The following is a 5,208-nucleotide window of genomic DNA, read 5'->3' as shown; positions in this document are numbered from 1 at the left end:
CACAGCAGCTGCCCCTCCCGCAACCCAGGGCTCACTTGCCTCCTGGGAGAAGCCACATGCTGGCCCCGTTACCTATTCATACTCCCTGGTCTGCATCCCCGGATGTAGCCCACCCATCCTTCGAAGCAGGGCTGCCAGTTCACCAATGAAGATGCAGAGAGCTGGTTACATTTGCGTCCCAGATGAAGAAGGAAGAGTTTTTAGTACAAGCATGCCCCAAATATTGCATGGATATTGAAAATATTATTTGTTGTTTACCGGAAACTCCAATTCAAGTGGGCATCTGTATTTTATCTGGCCACTCTAGCCAGAAGTTTTAGCCAGCAAGCAAAAGAGGTTAGCAAGAAAAACATCCCATGGTCAAAGAGCCATCGTAAAACCCCTTTCAAGAGTCTGTACACAGGTAGCACACTCTCCTCCATGCAAATACACGTTCTCTCTCTCTCTCACACACACACACACACAGTTTTGCTCCCTGCTTAAGTTAATATGAACTTCAAGTCCCTGGCAAGACTACGCCTGACTTAGGCCTGACCCAAACCCAAGTCCTGTGCTGGGCCCTCACAGCACGGTCATCAGACATGTATAGCAATGGTGGACGCTGCCCTGGCCGGTGTGGCTCAGTAGCTTGAGCATCGCCCTGTGCACTGAAAGGTTGCCGGTTTGATTCCCAGTCAGAACACATACCCAGATTGCAGGTTTGGTCCCTAGGTCAGGGGGTCAGGGATCATACAGGAAGCAGGCGATCAATGATTCTCTCTCACATCGAAGTCCCTCTCTCTCTCTCTCTCTCTCTCTCCCCCCCCTCCCTCCTTCTCTCTCTAAAATCAATAAAAAACATATTTTTTAAAAAAGAAATGGCGGGCACTCAGGAGTAGAAACAGGAGATGAATGCAGGAAGGCAGGTAAATGGGGCTTCGTCTGTCAGGTCAAGTTCACATCACGTAAGATTCACCATTCGAAGCACTTTCAAGTGTATCATTGTCATTTAAAGTGTACAATTCTGCCAGTGCCCCAAAGTCATGCACCAGTTTATACTCCTCCCCGCCCCCCAGGGCGTATGAGAGGGGGGCCCTCCCCCGCCCGTGGCCAGCGCCCCCTGCAGGCCTCAGCTGACACTCCCCGCCCCGGGGAGCCTTTTCAGCCCCCGGAAGCCCCAGCCGGGGCCGGGGCTGCCCTGGGTATTTGCTGAACAAAATGAATGTTGAATCAATGAATGAACTCGGAGCCACTGCAAACCCCACAGAAAACATCTCTCCCTCTTGGCCCCCTCCCCCTCCCCCGGGGAGGGCCGGGGAGTCAGGGGAAGTAGAATCAAATATACATGCCAGCACCTGCTCTTAAGAAAATGTTAGCCAGGCGGCCGGGGCCAGGGCTGGGACGGAGGCCGGGCTGGGAGGCTGTTCCCACCCCCCACCCCCCACCCCACTCCCCACCCCGGGGGACCCGCGCCCCGGAGGCGGCGTTGATTGCTTTTCCTGGGGCTCTGCCTGCGGAGATAATGCCGCTCCCTCCCTCCCTCCGAGGCAGGCCCGCAGCGCGGCTCGGCTTCTGCACAAATGTCAGCCTCGACCCCGTGGAGGGAGTGAAAACGGGGGGGGGGGTGGTCCACTTGGATCTCGCTCCCCGGCCCCCGCGGGCTCGCCCCCTCCCGGGACCCGCGCCGGCAGCGCCTCGGGAATGCGCGTTCCCAGGCCGCACCTAAGGACCGGCCCGGCGGCGCTGGCGCGGCTTTAACAAGCCCCCCAGGGGTTCCGGGCGCCGGGCGGGCTGCGCGGGGAGCCCCGGGGAGTGCGGGAGAGGCGGCCACTCTGTGCGCCCCGCGGCGGCCCTGACACCCACTCCCGGGGCGTTGCTCCCGACAAAGGCTTTCTCCCCTTGCGGACCTCGGAGAGTGGGAACCCCCAGAGGCCACAGCAGGTCCGGGGCGCCTGGGAATCTGCATTTCTGACCTGGAGGCCTCGCTGAGAGCCACTGCCCAGACGGCTCCTCGAACAAACAGCCTTCGAAGGCAGCGGCGTCCCTGTCATTGGACAAATAGGGAGACTGAGGCAGCGAAGTGGCTGCCCAGGTCACACAGTCCATCAGGGAGCCGCGTGAGAAACGGATCCGCCGCCTGGTCTTTTCTCGGGACTTGCTCTGAGGACAGAGCCGAGTCCTTTCCCTCCCGGCCTCCCCTCGGGGCCAGCTGCAGGGGCAGCTGCTGTCACCTCTCTGTGACCACGACCCTCTCCTTTGACCATCAGGCTCCTCCGAGAACCCTGGCGAGTGGCCCCCGTGGGCTCTGGCCTTGGCCCCGTGGCTCTGCCCCCGTTCCCAGTTTTAGCAAGACGCTGTGGACTCGGTCAGAATCGCATCCTAACTGTCTGATCCAGCGCCGCACCCACCCTGGCCTGCCTTCAGCAAGTAGGTTTACCCAGAATCTCTGCACCCGCCCCCCCACCCCTGAAGTTCCCTCTTAGTAGTTTCCCATCCGCACTTGTCCAGCCGCAATCAGCCTTCGGGCCACGAAGACTTTCTTCATTTTTTTAAAAATAGATTTTCATTGATGTCAGAGAGGAAGGGGGAGAGAGAGAGGAACATCAATGATGAGAGAGAATCATGGATGGTCTGCCTCCTGCACGCACCACACTGGGGATCGAGTCCATAACCCAGGCCTATGCCCTGACCCAGAATCGAACCTTGACCTCCTGGTTCATAGGTTGACGCTCAGCCACTGAGCTGCACCGCTGGGCGATCAGCTGACATTTACACTGAGCACTATTGGCTGCTGTCCCTCCCAGGGACACCTGTCTTCAACATGGGGACCTTATTGGAGTTGGTGGACCTCTCAGGAGGGAACGTGAAACATCAATGTCAGACCTCACGTCACGCGTTCATTCATTCATTCACACAGCATGCGTATTCATTGAACACTATGGAACATCCGTGTGGCAGATGGCACACTGAGTGTTGGGGACTGAAGTGTATGGAAGACTTTGGCACTGTCCCCCACCCCAATCTGGGCTGTTCCCTGCTGCCTAGAGCACATCTTGGCACATAATAGGTGCTCAACAAGTGGTTCCCCCGTTGCATGCATGGCATTTGTTTTGCCTCCACTGAAATAGGAGGACAGAAAAGGAAGAGGAGCCTGACCAGTGTGGCTCAGTGGTTGAGCATCGACCTGTGAACCAGGAGGTCACGGTTCGATTCCCGGTCAGAACACAGGCCTGGGTTGCGGGCTCAATCCCCAGTGTGAGGCGTGCAGGAGGCGGCTGATCCATGATTCTCATCATTGATGTTTCTCTCTCTTCCTCTCCTTTCCTCTCAGAAATCAATAAAAATATATTTAAAAAAAGGGGGGAGGCGGAGAGGAGCAGTTGATGGGTGAGCCACAGCTGGGAAGGCCCAGCCATCTCTGTTTCCGGGGGACTGTCCTGATTTTCGGCCAGGACACCCTCAGGCAAACCTCCACACGATTACCTTACCCTCCGGGGAAGCGAGAGAGTGGGGTCTAGGCTTCCCGGAAGCAGAGCAGAGCAATAAATGTTCTACAAGTACTTGTTTACACGTCTGAGGTCAGGGGCTGTGTCTGCTTCATGTCCAGGTCACCTTCTAGGGGAGCCAGCACGTGCTGGACTCAGCAGACCAGGGTGGAATCTCCCCCCTGCCTTTTCTCAGCTGTAAACCCGGCCAATGAACAGCACTCACAGCTATTCAGACGGTTACATAAGGAAAGCCATGTAAAGTACTCAGCCCTGTGCCTGCCCCAGAGGAAGTAAATGGTAGATATCAGTGCTATTGCCCATCTATGCTTCTCTCTCATCATTGATGTTTCTGTGTCTCTCTCCCTCTCCCTTCCTCTCTGACATCAATAAAAATATATTTAAAAAATATATATGTGAGCTTTAATGGCCCCTCTGAATCCCTGATGAAGAAGGCGGGGTAGAAGGCTCGGGGTGTGTGTGTGTATGCATGCGCGCGTGTGAGTGTGTGCATGCGTGTGTGTGTGTGTGTGATCTTTGTCCCAGGCCACAGCCCTCTCTGTACACAGGTCTTCCCCTTGACCTCCCTTGTTGGCACTGAGGATGCCCGGGGAAGAGGGTGTTAATCCAAGAGCGAGCAGGAGCTCTGTGGGAGATGAGCCTCCCACTAGCCCTGTCTCTCCATTCTCTGGCCTCCTCTCCTCCACTGCTCTTGTCCCCTCCCTCCCTCAGCCACTCGCTGTCACAGCAAAGTCTTAGGCCTCGTACCGGAAGCCGCAGCGCCTCCTTGCACTCATTGCCACGCACCCCTCTTTCTGACTGGGGTATGCCCTCAACACTCCTGCTCCAGCAGCCCTCCCGCTGCGCCAGTCTCCCAGGGAATTGGTCTCCCTTCTTTTTTCTGTTCATGTGGCAAATCCTATTGGTTGACTTTCTGTCACTAAAATAACTGCACTTCCGGATTAAATCTCATGGTAAAAGTATGATTGATTTCCTCCTTATGTTTTTAGAAAACATATATTTGTATTGATTTCAGAGAGGAAGGGAGAGGGAGAGAGAAGCATCAATGATGAGAGAGAATCATGGACCGGCTGCCTCCTGCACGCCCCACACTGGGGATGGAGCCCACAACCCGGGCCTGTGCCCTTGACTGGAATCAAACTTTGACCTCCTGGTTCATAGGTCCACACTTAACCACTGAGCCACGCCGGCCGGGCTACTCTTAGCTTTTAATTGGCGATTAATCATCCTCAACTTATTGTTTTTCTCCAATGCATCACTTGCTCCCAGAAACATCCTTCCAGTGATGTAGCCTTTATAATTATCATTGTCCCTGTGCATAAACTCCCTCCCACCAGCATCCCAGCCCAACTGTATGGAAAGAGACTCTTATCTCCGCAGCCAGCGCGGAGGAAGCGGTCAGGCCCAGGATCCAGCAGAGTTCCAGGGAAAGTAACATGTTAACTCTAGCAAGTCTTCTGTGTCAGATCCTGGCCCTGGTTGGGAAGGAGTGGGACCTTGAGATATGGGAGAGGGACACCTGGATCCACACAATAAAAATAGTCTTAACTCCCCGTGTACCCCTACACCCCCTGGGCTTTCAGAAGTGGCGGAGCGGGGAATGCCAAGAGCCTGTCCCTCCCGAAGAGCAATGACAAAACTGGCCCAAACTGGCCGAGACAACTTGTAACCAGAAGGCTGCAGCCACCAGGGGAACGCTTAATCCAAACCACAAGCCCAAACA

The sequence above is a fragment of the Myotis myotis genome, unplaced genomic scaffold, assembly GCF_014108235.1.
Source record: "Myotis myotis isolate mMyoMyo1 unplaced genomic scaffold, mMyoMyo1.p scaffold_m19_p_4, whole genome shotgun sequence".
Lineage (NCBI taxonomy): Eukaryota > Metazoa > Chordata > Mammalia > Chiroptera > Vespertilionidae > Myotis > Myotis myotis.
Note: the sequence above shows the minus strand (reverse complement) of the source record.